Raw genomic sequence first — 23,533 nt, forward strand, 5'->3', positions numbered from 1 at the left:
TTGGGAGATGGGAGCTAAGTTTCGAGAAAGTTAGAAAATAAGGGTCACTCTAATGTACTCTGTAGATAACGTAGATCATTATTGAAGTCTGAATTTGTTCTTTATCTCATGTTTAGCTGATTTCTGGGTTCTAATTTTCGAAAGAACTTGAAACACAGAGCCATGAATATTGAACAAGGGCGTAGAAAAAAAATGAATTCTTTGAAAAGCTGATGAATTGTAAAAGCTGTTTTGGCTCCAGCCCTTCAAAAGATTCGCCCCAATATATTATCAATTCAAAACAAATTTGTGTCTATTGCTTTTGTAAATCATTTAATATCATATTCACCCTATTATTACTCAAAAGGGCTATTCGTTCTATCATTAATGTATAACCAGATTACTACACGAGGAGTAAATTCTCGTATCAAGGGATAGCTCCAGGGTGTACAACGATAGATCAACATGTCCAAGTTCGGTACGTGTAGCAATAAGTTTACTGAAAACGGATGGGAAAATGCAAAACAGACAGGCCGCACCAGCTAGGCAACCATCTGTTTATGCCACAGTGGATTCATTCACAACAGATTTCTAATTTTTCTTTGCTGCTCCATGCAAGTGCTAACATATTTTCCCGGATTTGCCAGCAGCCGCTGCTGGGATTTTGATTGCTGAACATTATCGTAATGTGTGCTACTTTTCTCCGAACGCTGACATGGATTGTTCCCCGATTGAATGGGTGAGAAATGTTGGAGCACTCTGTTGGTGGATGAGGCTGGCAAATTCATCAGTCATCCTTTCGGGGAGAAATCCTCCAGTTTCGGTATCCGGACAAAGAACGGTGGCGAGGCACGGTTGTGAATGAACAAACGGCTGGATGAAACAAGTTGTTGCTCTGGGAGTCATGTGGATGGGGGCTATGCATAATAGATGTGCACATTCCTACATCTTGTAGCCGAGTACCCGCACCAGCGCGATAGGTAAATTTAGCATTAACTCTTACCCGGGGATCCGATATGGCGAAGTTGGTTCTCGCTTTGAAATAAATCGCACAAAGTTGCCCTCGATAGCCACTACCAGCAGCAAGAAAAGTTACTCTTCCCAAGTTGAAAGAGAATTTTAACAATTTCTAGCTTTTGAATGGACTGGAACAAGTCAGCTGTGATAGGCGTCTTTTGAAATTTTCATACAGATATCTATTGCTTACAGCATTTGTCTTACAAATGGGAGGTAGTTTGCACTTATTTTGAATGTCCATACATTTTAATGCATTATTTGAAAAGCAATTGAATTTATATTGGGATACTTGAAATTTCAAGGGATAGATTAGATAATAATTAATGATGAAAAACGTTAAACACGAGCCGCCGACCTTTGCCTAGAGGATAGCGTTCAAGTCTTCTAAGCCAGAGGTCATGAGATCAAGTTTCGGTCACGGCATACATAGTACTCTTTCTGTGGGTTGGTGGTTTTAGCATTAGTAAAATGCTAGCCATTTTATCTTCGAAAGATGGACGCTTTAGTCTTAAGTAGAATTTAAATCTCTTCAAAAAAAAACTTGAAGTGTCACTGTCATGTGTGTGTTCGTTTGTTAACATGCGAAAAAAATCGAATTGTCTCATAGTTAAAAATCTTCAATTTGGTTATTTTATTTTTAATATTCAGGGTTGAGAAAAATGTTTACAGTTTTTTTTTTTAAATATTTATATATTTTTGTAAAACAACCCTTAAATGTCAATTTGCATATTAGTTCTCAGCGCTTCCAAATTGATTAAAATTGTTTAGATATTAAACTACCACAGAAAAAAATCCTATCCAAATACTTCTGATCAAAGTTGCATGTTTGGCATTAAAGTCATTTGCATTAGCTCTCAAAACTATTATCCTTCAAGAATGGTTTTTGATGGTCTTCAGCTACATTAGTTACATTTGGCCACATAGCTAAACATGTGAAGTTAATTCAAACAACTAGGAAGAGGAATGGACACATTCTTTAGGTCAATGAAAATGCTGCACCCCGTGAATCATTCATCAACTGTCATTTTTTCTCTTTGAGGTTCAAAATTATACTCATCGTAGATCCATATCAACATAACTGGCGGTCCAGTATAATTTTTCACATTGTTTTGAGGTGAAAAAAATTTACGAGCTAATATTGACTAACTTTTGGGCGCTGATTTCAAAAAGGGAATTACATTCTTTCTAACAGCTTTTTTTTATGAGATAAATTTTGAAAATAGGTAAAAAATTCATTAAATAAATTTGTGCCCTTGTGGCTAAACTAACGAGAATTTCCAAGATTTTAAAACTAAACCCAAGCAACCAAAAGTCTCAAAAAACAGGTACAAAAACGCTTACTCAGCCCCATCATTGATACGAAATGCGTTCTATGTAGCTCAAAATTTAAGTTCTTATTGATACTTTCAAGTTCCAAAACAAGTCTTAATAATCTTCTATTCAGCTTCCAGCGGCCTTTTATTCAGCTTCCAAAAAATCGTAAAATGAGCAAAAAATCTCTCTCTATCCTCAACTGCACCCTTGGCATCGGTTCATATCTCGTTCTCTTGATTATTTACTATGTTCTGTACATGGTGCCGCCATGATGCCAAGATCCGGATTCCAAACTCGACAAATTGCTCAATTGCTTCTTTTCTACATTTCCTACATATATCGCATCAGAATGGTCACTCAATTACCAAATTGCTTAATTAAAAAAAACTTGCCCGGCTTGGGGATCAAACCCCGACATTCGTGATGAGAATCGAACACGCTACCACTAGACCACGCCTAGATGTTGTTCAAACTGAAACTAAAACTCGATGTGTTGAATTGATTTTGAAAACACCTCAATGCACTTTTTGTGACTTAAAAAATCCCGTTTTGAGCACTTTTGTGCCCTTTATGTGACTAAAGTCCCATACAAGGCACATATAAATCACTTTTGCAGCTTTCAAGTTTAATAATGAGTACATATAGTTCACTTATGGGAATTGGGCAAAATAAGTCACATAAAACGTACATATTAATCACTTTTGAACTTTCAAGTTCATTAATGAGTACATAAAGTTCACTTAAGGGAATTGGGCAGTTGATTCTCTTTGTCAGCCAATATGTAACTTTCAAAGCCTTCATTCAATTAAACTTGTGACTTTCGGTTGCTCGGGAAGGTTTAAATGCAATAATCAACTTTTCCGATGACAACGAGTAAATTTGACTTCTAAGAAAAATATTGAAGAAGTTTTGTAATGTTGATTTGCCCAATTCTGCAAAAATCGGGAATTCTACCAAATTTTTTAAATAAGTTCACCCCAAACTTATACTTTGATAATTTTTAAGTATACGTCAAGTCGTTTTGCAGTTTTCAACTAAGTTGTTGAATGAGTCAAAATCTTTGATATTAACTATTTAAAGACTTTTTTGAATGATTTCAGAAATAATAATAATCTTAGCTATTCAAATTTTCTAAAAACTGTTAAATTTATTATTTTTAATGCATTGTATCACTGAAATTATAATATTTTTTCCACATCTGAATTTTTGATTGAATGATGGATGATGATTTGATTAAAAAGAGCTTTTATTTTGGTTTTCATTTTGGGTTAAAAGTGTATCAGTTATCAAAGAGTTATTTTACATAATACTGCCAAATTTTAATGTTTTCTCACACCATGTCACCTAATCTAGAGCTGTTAGAAAGAATCTAACCAATGATTCAGAACGCCAAAACAGTAATTGGAACCAGAGAAAAAAAATGTATTCTTGTGTATTTTATCAAATTTTTTTTATTCATTAATACTTGGTTTACGGAAACCGTCATCTATGACGGGTTTGAAGTTCCATTTAGAAAATTGATAAAAACCTCGAGTTTCTATAATAAATGTTTATATCTGTAAATTCATGGTTCAACAAGACAAGTTTTCTCTAGTGCCAAGATTTTTCTAAAGTATTCTTCAAAAGGATTTACATATGTAGTTTACTTATCATTCGTAGTTATTTCAGTTACAAAATATGATTTCGAAAGAATTTAACGTCCAAGAATTCAAATGTGGTGTTTGATTTCATCCATGAGCTCTAATCTGTGTTATGGTGTTTCGATGGTAAAAAGTACGTTAATTTGAAGAAAATTGAGCCGGTTATAACTAATAACCTAAAATATACACGAAACAAAAGAAAACTGTTTTAGAATTAGTACATAGATTTTTTTGAAAATTACGTTTAAGATTTGGATAAGATATTCTAATTTCAGAGAAATAATGTTTTGAAAAAATGCATTGTTCCATTTTGAGTTTTCAATATTCAAGTTTTTAACTTTTCCAACAACTTTGATGAAGACTGGAAAAATGTTTTGATTTTTAGTTAAGAAGATAATTGACTTACTTTCACTTTATATGCTATATTTTGCTTCGAAATTCCAATGCTCTACCGAACGACAGTTAAAAACCAAAAGAAAACTTCTCTAATTTTCATTTCGTCAAAGCTCAAATTACTTGTGACATTCAAGAAAGTTGATTCTTGATTATATCCTGGATCTCATATAGATAGGTACAGATTAAAAGTTCGTAATCCTAGTGTTAAGGAGGAGTAGACTATGGCCGAGAAAAGCAGACGCAGACTTTTGACAGCAAAATTCAAAATTCAAGTAGTGAAGCTAGATAATTTTTCAGAATTTTTTGGGAATTATGTCAAAAGGAAGTTGTAAAATGAGCAATTAAGTACAAAATTGGCAAGATTTTCAATGAAGCTGCGATGGAACTCTACCCAGAATAAATTTCGACACATCAACATAGAATTCGTTAGAAATGACTCATTCAGCATATTCAGGAGCACATGAATAACCTGGCTAAGCATAAACAAACAACGAAACAAGCAGATAAGTACTGCTCATCTTATGTTTTTATAGTAATTTAACGATAAGAGTAATCCTTCCTAGAAACGAGTAAGGTTGATGATCTTGATGCTTGTCAAAAACTTGAACTGAACAGTTCAACTTTTAAATTTAAAATAAGTGCCAAGGGTAGGGCATGGTAAATTTATTTAAAATCTTTTCTTTGTAATATTAAAGCTTTTTCAAAGTTAAAGAAGTAGTTTTTTTAACGTAGTAACTCCAAAAAATAATATGACTTTTTGGCTGTCCAAATAAAAAATAGACATCAGTAATTAATTACGACAGACATTGTATGCTGAAATTCTGATTGCCGGTATTCGACTCTTATAATGTTTTTGGTTCATATGCACTATTTTCCTTTTCAGACTGCTGACGTCTTGGGAATAATTTGTTGAAACCTTCACACTAGTTTCTTTGTATGGTTTGGATCACCGCACTTTCTTGTGGTTTTCCTTAATTGATATTTTTCGGTGATTTACGACGAAAAAATAAAACTGCTGTTTTAAACGTTTCGACTCACTGATTTTCAGCCATCCTCAGAAAAAAAAACTTACTTGTTTTGCCGCGTGTTTCCTTTGCGGCCGTACGATTTAAAATATTCAAATATTTTGTTATGTTACAGATTCTGCTTTGCTGGTGTGCTTTGCTGGTGTGCTTTGCTAAACTTTGCAGAATTGCATAAATTTGTGTTAAAAATAATTTTAACTTTTGTTTTTTAGTATATCATTTTCAATTGGAATTTCAACATCAAGAACAACCTCTTCATATTAAAGCTGTTTCTTAAAGTTGGAATAGAAATGGAGATGAAGATTGATGGTTATTCTGAAATTATGACTCTTCTTTTTTTATTGGCTTCATGAGTTCTCGGATTATTCCGAAAATATGTATGAAACCCTTTCTCTTCCTTCCCGTCTTCCCTCTGTAAGAAGGAATCAAGAAGCATTTCTTGTACCCCAGAAAAATTAAACTTTTTGTGTTCCTGCTCTGGTACGCTGTGATGCCAATTTGAGATATTGTTGGTTTTATTCGAACCTAATTTTACATCTTTTCTGTCCATAAAGCTGATACAAGAAAAATACAAAGGTGCTGCATACATTCAGGGGTGAAAACTGCGTATGAGACATAAGGCATAGGGCAGCGCATCTAGCGATTTATTTTGGAAGCTAGTAGTTTCGCCCGAGATCAAAGATGGTTCAACTTAAGATCATATTTAACTTTTAAAAACTACGCAATTTATTAATATTTCGATGAAAAACTAATTACCAAAACCCTAAAAATGCTTTTAATGATTTTTTCTACCATTTTAGTCACAACAGTAATAAATAAAATATCAAATAATCATTGTTTAGGTATTTTCACGTTTCTTCCTCTTTACGCACAAGAATATTTCTCGTACTGTAATTCGTGGGATATTTCTCACTGAGAAACATTTCGGTATCGAATTTTGAATACGGCGAATGCGCCAACATCGCTGTTTTGAGAAAAACGCGTTCAAAGTTTGACAGCTCCATAAGCTCCCAGCAAAAATATTATTTTGTTTCGTTTATTTCTCATAAACCAAATATCCTTTAGATAACTTTGTATAATCAAAATGTAGGTCTTCGAACCTACTTTTTCACCCAGTTGATAACTCAGTTTGTTTACATTTGGCGCATTCGCCCTATTCAAAATTTGCTACCGATTTCTGCGATCAAAGTTTATGCATTGAGAAATGGACAACAGTGACATCTGGTGGTCGTAAAAATAATTCACAGGCGATTATAACAGTCCTATGAAAAATTTCTGCACCAAAATGAAAGATTTTCGGAATAAATAAAAATAAAGAGATAAATAGTTTTAAAACGTTCTTTATTTTAAGCTTGAAATAAAAACAACAAAAAATTTACACTTAAAAAAAATTAAACATAATCCACTCAATAGACTCTATTGACTCTATAGACATCGCTTTTTCAATTTATTTCGACATCCTGTTCACCAACATAATTCGGCTGTTAATTGAAATTTTCAACAAACTTATGTCGAAAAAATCCGCAATTTCGCTAATCCACTCGTCCCGAACATCGTAACCCAACGTATTAAACTGCCACACAGGTCTTCCAACGGCGACAGTGCAGTTTCAGCTCGTTAATTTTTTCCTTGTGGCATCAGAGTCGATACAAATATTAAAAACCCTCAAATACTAAAGCCAAAATACAGGAATTAAAAAACGCATGAAAAACACTAACTGATTGCTAAAATGAAAATGCACAAAAGAAGACACCTGCCCAAAAGAAGAAGAAAATGACAGCTGAAACGTATCGGTGATAAAAGTTCTGGAAGATGGATGTGAGTAGTGCACCAAGCTCAGCTAAGCTAATTTTTTCAAACTCGTCGGGCCATTCGACAAAGTATTAAATACAGTAATGTAAAATTCATGATTTCTAGAGGAAAATCTCGGAAAAGATTTGTTTATTCTCAACAACATCAATGAAAATTGAGCCATTCATTTTGGTTCCAAAAAATGTATTTAATTTTGAACACTTAATAACTCCACAAATAGTTTGTCTGATGATAATACCAAATTTCTCTAAAAAATATGTGCTACGACTTTGGCGCAAAAAAAAGATCAATAATCTATTTATACTTATTGAACCTGTTATCAAGGTTACCGAAAAAAAGTTTTGTGTTTTTGACAAAAAAAAACTCGGATTCTGTGATTTTAACCTGAAATTCTTTCCCGATCAGGAGGGAAAAACAAAATTATTTCAAGATGAGATATTTTGATACTAATTTATTTTCTATCTAAATGAGTTATAATTCAGTATTCGTAGGATGTTAAAATATCTCAAATTATATCAGAAAATCTATACGATCATAGCTAAATTATATCAGTTTTTGATATGCTCCGATCTAGATTATATCTCGTTCAGATAGCATAGTTTGATATAAGGCAGAACAAACCTATCAGAATTATAACTTATCTAGATATGCATGCTTCGAGAAAACTTTCTAGTGGAATGTCAACCCGATCAGGAGAGCATATCAAAATAATAACTCAAACCCATCTCACCAAGATATTAACATCTGATACAGATATTATTAAGTACTAAAAATTTTCGGTTTTAAGTTTCTTCAATCTGAATTATATCTTATTCTGATTGACAGACTTGAATAGGATTGAGCTCATTTTCAATGATGAAGATTTTTTTCGAATTGTTTAAAATTAAATGATCATATCTTATTTTGATATACGTACAACTTTTTATGAAACACGGACATCGAAGTCAACGGCTCAAACCTTACATTAACGAGTTTCGCTCAACAGATTCTTAAAATTGAATCCAATTTTTGGGAAACCAAAAATGGGGCATGGATTTTTCAAATAATGTGGTTTATTGACCTTCCACTAGAAAATTTGCTCAAAGCACTCATATCTTGATAAGTTATAATTTTGAAATAATTTGTTCGTGCCAATATCAAACTATGCTATCTGAACGAGATATAATCTTGATAGGAGCATATCAAAAACTGATATAATTAAGCTATGATCGTATAGATTTTTTGATATAATTTGAGATATTTTAACATCCTACGAGTACTAAATCATAACTCATCCAGATAGGAAAAAATTTAATATCAAAATATCTCACCTTGATATAATTTAGTGTTTTTCTTCTGATCGGAAAGTCAACGGCCCAAACCGTACAATCATGAGTTTCGCTCAACAGATCCATTAATTAAATCCTAATTTTGGGAAACCAAAAATGAATCATGGTTTTGGCCAATAATGTGATTTATAGACATTCCACCAGAAAATTTTCTCGAAGCATTCATATCTTGATAAGTTATAATTTTGATAGGATTTGTTCTGCCCAATATCAAACTATGCTATCTGAACGAGATATAATCTTGATAGGATCATATCAAAAACTGATATAATTTAGCTATGATCGTATAGATTTTTTGATATAATTTGAGATATTTTAACATCCTACGAGTACTGAATTATAACTCATTTAGATAGAAAAAAATAGGTATCAAAATATCTCATTTTGATATAATTTTGTTTTTTCCTTCTGATCGGGAATAACCCACATTATTTGCTGAAACCATGTTCCATTTATGGTTTCCTAAAATTTGGATTCTATTTCAAGAATCTGTTGAGCGAAACCCGATCAGGAGAGCATATAAAAATAATAACTCAAACGTATCTCACCAAGATATTTGCATCTGAATCAGTTATAATTAAGTACTCCAAATTTTCGATTTTAAGTTTCTCCAATCTGAACTATATCTTATTCTGATTGACAAACTTGAATGGGGTTGAGCTCATATTCAATGATCAAGATTTTTTTCGGATTGTCCTAAAATAAAATGATTATATCTTACTAGCTGACCCGGTAAACTTCGTTTTACCTTCTAAAGTATAAATCGTAATAAATGTTTAATTTCATCTACAGGTCCTTAACTGCATTGTGCTCGCCAATAGATTCTTATGGAAATCGTAACAAATAAAGTTTTATTTGTATTGGGACCCCCTATCATCAAAAGTGAGATCCTTGAAACTATTATACAAACCATCTCTGACCCAAAAAACCCTCGGATACCAAATTTCACTTCATTCCGACCGACCATTCATACGTGATGTTATTACAAAGAAAACGCCTCCATTTTTATATATAAGAAGATGTGAAGAAGAGATAACTTTGTATGGGGACCCCCCTTTCATAAAAAGTGAGATTCTTGAAACTATTATACAAACCATCTCTGACCCAAAACACCCTCGGATACCAAATTTCACTTCATTCCGACCGACCATTCATACGTGATGTTATTACAAAGAAAACGCCTCCATTTTTATATATAAGAAAATGGGAAGAGATAACTTTGTATGGGGACCCCCCTTTCATAAAAAGTGAGATTCTTGAAACTATTATACAAACCATCTCTGACCCAAAAAACCCTCGGATACCAAATTTCACTTCATTCCTACCGACCATTCATACGTGATGTTATTACAAAGAAAACGCCTCCATTTTTATATATAAGAAGATGTGAAGAAGAGATAACTTTGTATGGGGACCCCCCTTTCATAAAAAGTGAGATTCTTGAAACTATTATACAAACCATCTCTGACCCAAAAAACCCTCGGATACCAAATTTCACTTCATTCCGACCGACCATTCATACGTGATGTTATCACAAAGAAAACGCCTCCATTTTTATATATAAGATTTTGATATACGTACAACTTTTTCTGAAACACGGACATCGAAGTCAACGGCTCAAACCTTTCATTTACGAGTTTCGCTCAACAGATTCTTAAAATTGAATCCAATTTTTGGGAAACCAAAAATGGGGCATGGTTTTATCAAATAATGTGGTTTATTGACCTTCCACTAGAAAATTTTCTCGAAGCACTCATATCTTGATGAGTTATAATTTTGAAATAATTTGTTCTGTCCAATATCAAACTATGCCATCTGAACGAGATATAATCTTGATAGGAGCATATCAAAAACTGATATAATTTAGCTATGATCGTATAGATTTTTTGATATAATTCGAGATATTTTAACATCCTACGAGTACTGAATTAAAACTGATTTAGATAGAAAAAAATAAGTATCAAAATCTCTCTCATTTTGATATAATTTAGTTTTCCTCTCCTGATCGGGAACTCATTAAAGAACGGTTTGGGCCGTAGACTTCGATGTCCGTGTTTCAGAAAAAGTTGTTCGTATATCAAAATAAGATATAATCATTTTATTTAAGGACAATCCGAAAAAAAATCTTTATCATTGAAAATGAGCTCAACCACATTTAAGTCTGTCAATCAGAATAAGATATAATTCATATTGGAAAAACTCAAAATCAAAAATTTCAAGTACTTAATTATAACTGAATCAGATGTAAATATCTTGGTGAGATACGTTTGAGTTATTATGTTGATATGCTCTCCTGATCGGGTTGACGGGTTTCTGTGACGCTTTTTTTTTATAAAGATTATTGTGAAATCATGAAAAACAACAACCAATTAGAAACTTTTTACTGGTTGAGGTTCAATTTTCATGAATTAGAATCAGAAATAACAAATCTGAAGTGAAATTTATAAATTTGGAACTCTTTACAAAATATAGAAAGTCTGTGATATCTGTGAAAATTAAAAAAAAATGGTGATGATGACGAAACTTTACTTAAAATTCTGTAATTATACTGATTTTTCTGTGATTTCGGCAACTTTTCTTGAAATTCAAAGATTTAAATCACTTGAAAAATTGGTTTACTTGTTTCGTATTCTACATTGATTTTTTTGGGACCCTTTCGGATTGGATGCGGTACGGGTCTTTCTATATTATAAATCAATTCTTTATCAGTTATCCCAAGGGGTAATCGATATCAATTTTCAGATTGCAGATAAGCAAAAGGGCAAACAAAAACAAGCTCAAATGACCTGCCCAATTGAGTTAGCAGCCTAATTATGGGATATGATTGATAAAGGTCACTATTTTTGGCCCTGTCAAGCCCGCTCCGATGGTTTAGTTAGTGCAAACGGTTTTCATGCCCACAACGATGACGGCAACGACGACTGACGATTCCGTAGGAATGGCGCGAAATCCGGACAGTCTTAATTAATTAAATATCCTCTGGTACACTTTCGATCTACACAATCCCACCGAGGCGTTTGCCGGGTTGAAATTGACCCAACTTGGACGTGTTTCTGTCTTTGTCTCTGTCTCAGTCTGGAGGGGCTATTTGTGCGGATTGCTAGCAGCTGATATATGTTGATAGTATCAGTGCTTTCCATTCACCCCCTCATTTTACTATATGTAGGAATCTGTATAAATGTTGTAAAGGCTGCCGCTCGCTGCTGCCGTTAGCGCCGGAATTGATAGCGTATAACGCTAAACAACCGGGGTATTTAGGGGCCAAAACCGTCGGCGCAAACAGAAACCCGGCGATAATGGCAAACATTGCCTGGATGGATTCGTTTCGTATCTTGGTTCTCGTATTTCCCATTCCATCCCGGCGAGAGAAGCGAAAGCGCCGTATTTGATGAGCTTGATTAATAGCGGCACCGAAGCGAAATCTATAACTTATTGGTCGAATGTGTGGTGGTCAAGAATGATGCTTTCTTTTTTTGCATACTGACTGCTGGCAGTCATCGGAGAGAACGCGAAACGTAGTCTATGGACCGCAAACGATCCTGTCAATCGACGTGATGATTGACCACTACTGGCCAATTCCGCCCGTGCCATACGATAGCGTGCATATAGCGTGCAGGTCTGCCCCGGGTTAATTTATTTGTTTTACAACACGATATTAGCTATAGATCAGCGAAATGTAAACAAGTTATAATTTAGAACAGAAGAAAATATGCCACTAGGTGAGATGCCTTGATTACCTCTAGCCATCAAGTTGAATCTGAGTTGTAATACAAATAATGAGAAATGATGATGAAGAATAGTGGTTTCGGTGTTTGGGCTTTTGAAACTAATTTTTGTCACTTTCATAGGTAATGTAATTTGATCGTATTGGATCGTCAGATATAAATATGTATTATTGATGATACCAAAAAGCTGAAGCAATTATATATATAAAAAAAAAAGACAAACACCGTCTTAGCCGATTTAGGCTTTACAGACTGAATAAATGACGTGGACAACTTAAGATTAACATTTAACACCCAGTACCCAGATGGGAATCGAACCCATGCCATCAGTGGACCAGCGATTATCGTCTTACCACGCTAACCACTCGACCACCGAGACGTACATACACGTATACAGCAAATCTTTATTAAATTGTAGGTATTTTCTAAATAAACTTAGTTGTTTTTTTTGAAATTTTTTTTTTCGGCAGTAATTACTGAAAACCTGGTAAAACATATCGACGTTATTTTGGAATATTGAAAACAAGAATAAATAAGTTACACAATGAATCAAATATCATAAAAATTGATTGATGTTTGCGGCCAGGGGAACGCCAGATGAAATTTACCCGAAACGGATATTTAGCGAACAGATTTGAAGGTTTAAACCATTCCATATGTTGCAAAATGAAAACATGAATGTTGGTTAATCGCCGCGATGTATTGTTGTATTGTTGTTGAATTTTATCGACGTTTTTCGGCGAGTTTTACAAATTAAAAACGTTTTTTACTATTTGTCCAGACGTTTCGAGCTACTGTAGTATTCGCTCCTCTTCAGTGGACACTAAAATTTATATTTAATTACAAATAATTACTAACATTACAATTTTTTGTTATCAAACTAACAAATTACTGGCTTTCGTCTATACTAATTTGTTCTGGCTCAGTTTGTTTGGTTTAGCGTTTACATTTGTGTGTCAGTTTCTGTATTTATTTGGAAATGACGGGGTCGATGCTGTTTTAAAATTACATGAATCTCGTTGTCTGTTTACAACATTGTTGTCCCCTCTTAGTTTTGTGTTAAACGTTTCTGTAGTTATTCTTGCGTTGTATCCTGCTACTTTTTCTAAAATTTTGGTGTTTTAAAAATTAAAAATATGACCAGTTTCTAAGCTGTGTTGTGCTAAACCAGTGCTCATTTGTTTCGTTGATATACATTTGTTTTTATGTTCTTTGATTCGTTTTTCTAAAAACTGGCTAGTTTCAACAGCATACGACCCCGTCATTTCCAAATTAACACAGACACTGACACACAAATGTAAACGCTAAACAAAACAAACTGAGCCAGAACAAATAAGTATAGACGAAAGCCAGTAATTTGTTAGTTTGAAAACAAAAAATTGTAATGTTAGTAATTATTTGTAATTTAAAATAAATGTTAGTGTCCACTGAAGAGGAGCGAATACTACAGTAGCTCGAAACGTCTGGACAAATAGTAAAAAACGTTTTTAATTTGTAAAACTCGCCGAAAAACGTCGATAAAATTCAACAACAAAATGAAAACATGGGAAATTTGAAGAGTGCCTAGTATCACATACAGCGTAACGGGATGATTCTCTGAAATATTTTCTCTATAAAATTTAGGTTAAATTGATTCGAGTGTATTGTTTACATTTTATATTAGACTGCCCCAAATTTGTATGGGAAATTTCAAGCTTGTGAAATGTTATGCGCTGCAGGCTTATATTGATCCTGATGATTCAGTATTTTTCATAGTTTAGGCTTTAAGAAAAACCGTTTTCAAAAGAAATCGGCCGGAGAGGACCATAATTATTTATAAAAAAAAATTGGATTTTCATGTTCCTCCAGAACAAAATGTCTCAAAATTCCTTTAAGCTCGTTGAGCGACCCCTTCCCGTGATCCGTTCCTGCCCATATTTGGCATAAGACCTTGTACTAGGCCTAGGATCAATTTAAGCCTGTAGCGCACAACTTTTTCAAATGTCGGGTCATTTGGGGTACTCTATTGTATATTTATCTCTGTTAGTTTTTTCCTCTCTTTTTTAGGCAGACCTATAAATTCATAAATCCGTCTTTTTTTAATAAAAAAATTCGAGTCAACAAAAAAAAACACCTTGCAAATTGATACAAGGTCCAAAAGGCTCCAAATCCTGACAAATGGGAAAATATGGTGCGGAAATCACGGTGCACTCTATTGTATATTTATCTCTGTTAGTTTTTTCCTCTCTTTTTTAGGCAGACCTATAAATTCATAAATCCGTCTTTTTTTAATAAAAAAATTCGAGTCAACAAAAAAAAACACCTTGCAAATTGATACAAGGTCCAAAAGGCTCCAAATCCTGACAAATGGGAAAATATGGTGCGGAAATCACGGGCCCTGTAACTGTATATCCATATGCAGACGGAGCCTCACTGTCTCGTTATAGAGGGCCCGCAGTTTAATTCAAGTTTGGTACCCCGGATGAAGTTAGTATTCAGACACATTCAAAGTTTACCAAAAATTACATACATACTACACAACTTGTCAAACGGAGAGCTCCATATATGACTAAATAAGAAATTTTATCTCAAGAAGTTTCCCCAGGCGCGGCAGTTTCATATTATGCTGTCCGAGTTATTTGAGTCTAAGTACAAGAATTGTTTTTGTTTTTCTTAAATTTCATATTTGGAGCATAGCTCAAAAAATGTTCTACTGCATTATTTTTGAATATCATTTTCGGATTCAGTCACGATTTTACATTAAAAGTGATTGTCAGCTTACTCGGTTCAAAAATGCTGTTAACAATTGTAATCATTCAAGTTAGCCCCAATGATTGAAGACATTAGGTGGACAAACTTTTAAGAGGAGCCAGGGAAAATGCGATGACCTCGACTTCGTATACAGTATTGGAATTAAAAATTCGACATAGGAAGGTAATTAAGTAAAAAAAAGTTCCTATGATTATTTGGGACCACTCTCTTCTTACCTCGAGGAGATAGGGAAGGGGAAGGGAGCTCCCATACAGTTTTTAAATAGCTCGAGAAACAATCTAGCAAATGAAACGAATTTGGCGTGAGAAGAAATGGCATATACGAGAAATTTTTCTGTGATGTTTCTTCACTCTTCCCTTTTCCCATTTGAGGAGATAAGTAGTAGGAAGCCAAATTTGGCTCGAGAGTATATGATCCCTCCCTTCTTTCACTGGAGCGATAGCAAGGGGGAGGGTAGTTCCCAAACAATTTTAGAAATAACTCTTCAGCTAATCCATCAAATAAAAATACATTCGGGTGGTTCCTTTTACGGGATAAGAAGGGGGAGGAAGGAGCCCTTACATTTTTTGCTTAACTCGTGAGCTGATCAAAACTGCAATGGAATTAAATTTTATAGAAGAGAGTATTTGAATAAAATAAATAATTCTATGGTTATTTGAGACCCCTTTCTTCTTCCAATGAAGAAATGAGAAAGAGGGAGGCAAAAATATTTTGCATAAGTTGAGAATTTATCATGAAAATGGAACCAAATTTAACGGGAAGAAATCTATTATACACGAATAAAGGGGGCCTCCAATACAAGTGTTTTTTGTATGGTTTGAGAAGGACGGGAAGAACGAGGCAGACTCTTATAAATATTTTTTTATATAATTCGAGAATTTATCAGTCAAAATGAGACAAATTTGAAATGTGACGTTATTTAGTTACAAAAAATGTTAGTATTTTTACTATCAATCTTTATTTTATTTTTTTTTTCCTCTTTAAGTGGGGTTTATAGAGACAGTGACTAATTCATCGAAGAAAACCATGATCCCCAAGATAAGAGCGCCAAAGATTTTTTTGTTGGAATGTGTCGCCATGTGACGCAATTTCAGTCAATTGTTTTTCTTTTGCTCCAAAATCATGTAAGAAGTATTCTTCACTGTATACCAAATTTGCAGACATTGTACAATGGTCATTGGCACATCTCTATTTGCAGTGTTACCAAACAACAATTCTCATGGTATGAAGTTTCGCGATTTTTTAATTTAATTATATTTTGTTGTTCGATATATGTTGGCTGAAACGCATTTAATATTCTACTCTGAATTACATGACCTTCTTTTCAATTGACACTTCAAAATTTTTTTCAACAATAAATACTTAAGTTCAAATTTATTTCAAATTAATTTAGAACATTCACAACATTCATCGAAATTCGATTCACAGCAACTTCCAATCAAAAGATTAAAAATCCTATTTCTAACAAAAAAGGCATTTAAAACTCTCAATTTATATGTCATTCTTGAATCAATTTTTTTAATTCATAAAACGCGTTTTCAGAGTGTGTAGAAAATTTCAGAGATTTTTATTTAGGTTTAGTTAATATGTGTTTTCATTTTTTTCAACTTTTATTTAAAAGTATGATTTTAATTGTGATTTCGATTTATAAATCAGAAATGAAACATTTTCAACATTTGAGTAAAAGACAATATTTATAAGCACATATGATCATAATTTCATTTAGTTTATTCTTAGTTCAAAAATCTGATTAAAGTCTCTCTGTATTTGTTTTGGATCTTGGTTTAATTTTTTTTCTTAAAGCTCAAGTTTTTATTTTACAAGCTTCTAATGTTCGAAGATGTTATTGAATCAAATTCCTGTTTCAGACCTCTGATACTCAGTGTTTGATCAAATGATAAGTCTTAGCTCAAAAAGTTAACCTTATTTATATTCTTAATTTCGTTTAGGTTTTAACCATTTAAGCATGGAAGGAAGAAGAGGAGATTATTATAATGTCTCCAAATAATCTAATTGTAAATTAATCTAAATTGATGACAATGCATTCCCGAAATAACTGAATACATGCTGAACAATTCATAAAAAATCAATTGAATCAATTTAAGTTTGCCGATACTAATTAGATTCAAATAAAACCTTCTCTTGATTTTACCATAAATATAAAGAGAAGATTGTTCAATTAAATATTTAATCGTTAAACTTGACAATATTCGGCATTTTCAATCCAAATCCAAATAAAAAAAAACCTGAATCATTTTTTTATTTCATCGGAACACATCAGCTGATGTTGAATTGTATTTTGAGCTTCTAGAAGCGTTAATGATCATTTTATTAAAACTTGCTGAAAAATTTCATTTATATACGCCAAAACCATAATAGTTGAATAATAAATAAAAGTTTTTGTTGAAGTTTGCAAATAAAGTTAATGCAACCAGGATGAATTCAGGATTTTTTAAACGAAATCTGGGCAACTGGGACGGACTGTAGCTTTTTCAAAATTGGTATCAAATATCCGGACATGCCGGGTAAAAACGGGTAATCTTGTGAACATTGGGTTAATCATATTAAAAATGTGAGAGTTGCCTTGATCCTGATGCATAAGCATAGAGATTTTAAGCCTTGATTGCTTTTGGCGCCTTCCTACTCTTGGTTATTTGAATGAAAAAAAAATGGAAATTGGTGCCATGACTTTTATTTGATAACTAAAAATTCGTTATCAAATTCCACAAAAAAATTACGAAATTATCTTTTCGTTGTGTTTTTCTTCGCTCAAAGACGAAAACAACAAAAAAAAAATCGCTTGCAAATCTAATTATCCTTGCAAGACTTATTCGTGTTCGCACATGTTCATGCCACCATTTTTATTTATAAGATAAGATGATGAAAAAATGCATAAAAATATAAATTATTATCACAAATTTCACTTATTTTCAAATTTCTAGTAAAGCACAACGGGTCAGCTAGGTTTCTTTCTAAAAAAAAAACATCACCTACCATCGATAAGGCCGATAAACTAAAGTTTCCAAAACACTTTCAGTACGGCTGCACGGGCTGGACAAATCCGGCCAATTTCATCAAATAACATGGTCAAATACGGGTATTTCATTTAGAAAATTTCGACGGAAAATCCCGGAAATATCCGGGAAAATTTGATAAAAACCCAGAAATTACTCAACAAAAATCTTTAAAAAAAACTTGAGAGTTTTATTTTGATCAAAACTTATCAGCAGATTTCAATATGTATTTAAGGCTTCCAAAAACCTTTTCTCATGAAACTTGCTCTTAAAATTTTGTTTTGGACGCATCAATAAAAAAATTTACAACACATTTTGTTTTTTTAAATGTGCTCGATTTACAAATAAGGTGAATAAATCCGAGCAAAATTTGGGCTTTGTTCAATGAAATCCGGGCAAATATGGTCCAGACTTTTCCTAATTTTGTTTAAAATACTGAGGCAAACCAGGCAATCAGGCATGCTTACGATAACTAAATTTACAAGTATAATTCAACTTTACATGACTTGTTTTAGTATTAAAGTTGGAATATTGATAAAAACGTACTTCAAATTAAATCTCATTATCTCCGGGTAGATTACACCGAATTCAAAATTTGAATTGCACTTAAATCATTACTCCCGCAGTATGGTTTATCTGTCAAAAAATACGTTAAGCCGTCTGAAACATTAAATTTTACGCATGCGTTTCTCTGTCATCAAACAACGTATTGCTAATCTGGTAAGCTTATTTGAAAGCTTTAAAGTTGAAGTCCTTGTGATTTTTTTATAAAAATAAACCAGCAATTTAGTCAGCAGGTTCATATTGAATGAACCAGATGACTGACCACTGGAAACTTTGAAAATACTGAATACCTAGTATCATCATCATTTACTGGGCTTAGGTAAAGCGAAAGTGACACATGGAAATGGTGAAAATAAAAGTTAGATTGACAGTGCAGCAATTCAAATAGTCGGAAAAAGCACCATGCAGAAGTTCATCAATATGTATTACGAAACATGATTTGATTTGATTCGAATTTCATTTATTGTAAAGGGTGTCCTTTAACAAAACATGATGTTAGGAAAAAAATTTAAGTAGTTTTTCTTTTTTTCGTCCAGCAAATTATGTAAGAGTGCTCATTCAAATCAATACGGTAGATAACTTGGAAATAATTCAGTTTTTGTTGAAACAGTACCTACAGTTAAACAATCTTTTTCGTAATATTTCGAAAATTCATATTGAGATTTTCAGCTGCAGACGTTTTATTTATGTTTCATGGTCGCTGCAAATGCTAAAAAAATTCACATAACTGCATCGAAATGTGTCTATAATAAACTCTTGAAACAACGTAAAGTATGTTTATTTCCATCTTAAAACGACCAACAAGCTAGCAAAACGTTTACTTACAGCTAGCAGTTACGGCTTTTCGGAGGAAGGTAGGTAGTTGTTTGCCGCCCTACTAAACGACCAATAATTAAAATCAATTCCAAGGAACTCGGGGCAACACGGAATCCAATCCAACACACGTACCTATAAACAAAAGTCTCTCTCACGCATTCCTCATGTCGACTTTTGGTGAGGAAAAAACGGTGGGCTACACAAGCAGCCATAAGTCTTTTCCTTCGTTTATAGGTTAGTTTTTCCTAGACGGAAAACCCTCGCTCTTTCTTCTTTCGATGATGCCGGTCCCCACTCTTGGCTTGGTTTAAATTTCAAACAATCTTCCAAGTTGCGACTAATGCGATTGTTCATGGTGCTAAGCGATGAATGAAAACGCGCGAATAAATGAAACGGGCAAGCCTCGCAACATTTATAGTGCCATAAATTAAACAAACGCAAGTGCTGCTACTTCAATCAGCATCTGCGTTACGAACGTCATTAGGGAAGTAGCGATTGATGAATGGAACACAATCTGATGACTGTGGATTTTTCTCTCTGAATGAAAAAAATGTTAAATAAAAAAATTTCATATAACATTTGAAGATCCAAACTTGATTTGAGAGGCTTTGCTATATTCTTTAAAAAAATGTGAGCTGCTTCCAAAAAAATGCGTCAAACGATTGCCTACAGTAGCATATTTGCTAAGACATTTGGATGTACAATATCTCAAACAACAGTGATAAGAAGTTCCGCAGTTAACTGTGAATAAAAAAAAACCATGCAGCACATCTGTTCTTAGAAACCTGTGACTCATCTAATCTGAGGTTGCTCGAATTTTTTCAGTTTGTATCCGGGCCGGACAAATTCGGGCTATTTTATCCGAAAACCTGGAAAAATCCGGGTATTTGATTTCAAAATTTTCAACGAAAAATCCTGGAAATATCTAAGCAAATTTTTGTCTAAACCCATGATTTATTTTAAAAAATTGAAGAAAAAAAACTTGAAATATTAATTTTTTTCATCTAAACTTATCAGCAGATTTAAAATCGTCTTTAAGGCTTCCATAAAAAGTTCATTAGTTTTTATATAAAACTTTCTCGAAAAATTTCTTTTTTGACGTATAAATAAAAAAAATTACTTACTTACTTACTTAATGATCCCGCGCCGATCCACCGGTGCATAGGGCCGTGGTAAAAGACCTCCACTGTTGACGATCCGGAGCCAGCGTCTTCACCTGGTCCCAGTCAAGATTCTCGTCGACAGTTCGGATTTCAGCGGCTAGGCTTCGCCGCCACGAGTTTCTGGGCCTGCCTCTTCTTCGATGACCTTCTGGATTCCAGTCAAGCGCCTCTCTGCAAATCTCGTTTTCATCTTTTCGCAGCGTGTGCCCAATCCATCTCCACTTACGTTCCCGAATCTCGATTTCTAGCGCCCTTTGATGACACCGGCGATGTAGTTCCTCATTCGAAATCCAGTTGCCAGGCCACCAAGCGCGGATGATGTTCCGCAGGCAGCGGTTCACAAATACTTGCAGTTTTCGCGTCGTCACCGCATATGTGCACCAAGTTTCGCACCCGTACAGCAAAACGGATTTGACGTTTGAGTTGAAGATTCGGATTTTTGTTCGTAGAGAGATCTGGCGTGACCGCCAGATGTTTCGGAGACTCGCAAACGCAAATCGGGCCTTTCTGATCCGGGTTTCGATGTCTTTCCTGGTACCACCATCAGGCGTTATCTGGCTACCAAGATACTGGAAGCACTCCACTTTCTCAACTTGTTGCCCAGCTACCATGGAACTGGAGGGATTTCCTGTGTTGATCTCCATCGACTTGGTCTTTCCGACATTGACTTTGAGACCTGCTGCCTTGGAACTTTCGGTGAGGTCGTCGAGTTTGCTCTGCATATCCGGTTGTGTTTGGGCGAGCAAAACAATATCGTCAGCCAGGTCAAGGTCGTTCAGTTGCTCCATTGTTAAAGGATTCCACGGCAATCCTCGGTTCGGTGCGCAGTCGATCGATCCAGTCAGAATCTCATCCATTACGATGAGGAAAAGTAGCGGTGATAAGATACATCCTTGTCTCACTCCAGCAGTTACCGGGATTGGTTCGGACAAGACACCATCGTGCAAGACCTTGCACGAAAATGCCTCGTATTGTGCTTCGATGAGATGGACTAGTTTCTTTGGGACCCCTCGTCGCCTTAGAGCCGCCCAGATGTTTTCATGATTAAGTCGGTCGAATGCTTTTTCGAAATCAACGAACACCAGCAGAAGAGAGTCCTGGAATTCGTTGATTTGTTCCAGTATGATTCGTAGCGTTGTGATGTGGTCCACACATGATCGTCCGGATCGGAATCCAGCTTGTTGCCGTCGGAGTGTAGCGTCGATTTTCTCCTGGATCCTGTTCAGGATCACTTTGCAGAGTACTTTGAGGGTTGTACAGATCAACGTTATGCCTCGCCAGTTACCGCACTCTGTCAGGTCTCCTTTCTTCGGGACCTTTACGAGGATACCCTGCATCCAGTCGGCCGGGAATGTTGCAGTATCCCAGATGTCAGCGAAAAGACGGTGCAACATTTGTGCTGACAGGGCAGGGTCGGCTTTCAGCATTTCAGCAGGGATGCAATCGATCCCAGGTGCTTTGTTGGATTTCATGTTTTTGATTGCCGTTTCTATTTCAGCCAGCGAGGGCGCTTCCGAGTTGACGCCATTTATGCGACTTACTGTTGGCGCTTCAAGCTGCGGGTTCTGTTGGCCATCGCTATTCGTGACTCGGAAGAGTTGTTCGAAGTGCTCAGTCCATCGTTTGAGCTGATCTGTTCGATCGGTCAATAACTGACCTGCTCGGTCTTTCAGCGGCATTCTTGCATTAGTCCTTGCACCACTGAGGCGGCGAGAAATGTCATAAAGTAATCGGATATCTCCATTGGCGGCGGCTCTTTCCCCCTCTTCGGCTAGGGAGTTTGTCCAGGCTCTCTTGTCTCGTCTACAAGCTCGTTTAACTGCCTTTTCCAGCTCCGCATATCGTAAGCGGGCGGCTGCTTTGGCTGACCCGGTACATGCCTGCTCAATTCCGACTTTCGCCTTTCTCCGATCATCGACCATCCTCCAAGTTTCATCCGACATCCATTCACTTCTTCTTCCACAAACTTTACCGAGAGTACCATGGCTCGTCGTGATAAAGGCATTCTTGATTCCACACCACTGTTCTTCGACTGTTCCGTCTGTCGGCAGCTCCGAGGCTCGGGATTCTAGCTGTTCAACGTATGCCCTTTTCACCTCTGGATTCTCCAACCGGCGGACGTCGTATCGACACCCGACTTTCTCCTCGCGCCGTTGGACACGCGCAACTCTCAGTCGTATCTCGCCAAGGATGAGGTGATGGTCAGATGCAATGTCTGCGCTTCGTTTGTTGCGGACATCAAGAAGGCTCCTTCTCCATTTTCGGCTGATGCAGATGTGGTCAATTTGATTTTCTGTTCGGCCATCTCGGGATACCCAAGTGACCTTATGTGCTGGTCGATGGGGGAAGAGCGATCCACCCATCACCATGTTGTTATTGCCACAACATTCTACAAACAGCTCTCCGTTTTCGCTCATCTGTCCTAGGCCATGGCGCCCCATGATGCGCTCAAGGTCTTGATTGTCGGAGCCAATCTTTGCGTTGAAGTCACCCAAATGGATTTGAATGTCACCCTTTGGAATTCTCTCTACCACGCTGTTTAGTTGACTGTAAAACTGCTCTTTCTCCTGCAAATCGGCAACGTCAGTTGGCGCATAACACTGGACCATTGTAAGGTTTCTAACCCGTGTTCTAAATCTGGCTACGATTATTCTTTCGTTTATCGGTTCCCATCTAATGAGGGCCGCGTAGGCCTGCGGGCTTAACAGGAAACCAACTCCTCGTTCCCGAGTAGCATGTTCTCCTCGTATGCCAGAGTAAAGCAGGACTTGCCCGGATTGTGTCTTGTGTTCTCCAGTATTAGGCCAACGGACTTCGCTCAGTCCCAGAATTTCAAGCTTGAGGCGGCTAGCCTCTCTAGCAAGTTGTTCCAGTTTGCCTTGTTGGGCAAGGGTTAAAACATTCCAAGTTCCAATTCGTGTCCGTGTTTTCATGCTAAAAGTCGTCGCCAAAGTTCCAGAGCGGTCATTTCTTTCGGATTCCGTAACAA

Source organism: Uranotaenia lowii, chromosome 2, assembly GCF_029784155.1.
Source record: "Uranotaenia lowii strain MFRU-FL chromosome 2, ASM2978415v1, whole genome shotgun sequence".
NCBI classification, from domain to species: domain Eukaryota; kingdom Metazoa; phylum Arthropoda; class Insecta; order Diptera; family Culicidae; genus Uranotaenia; species Uranotaenia lowii.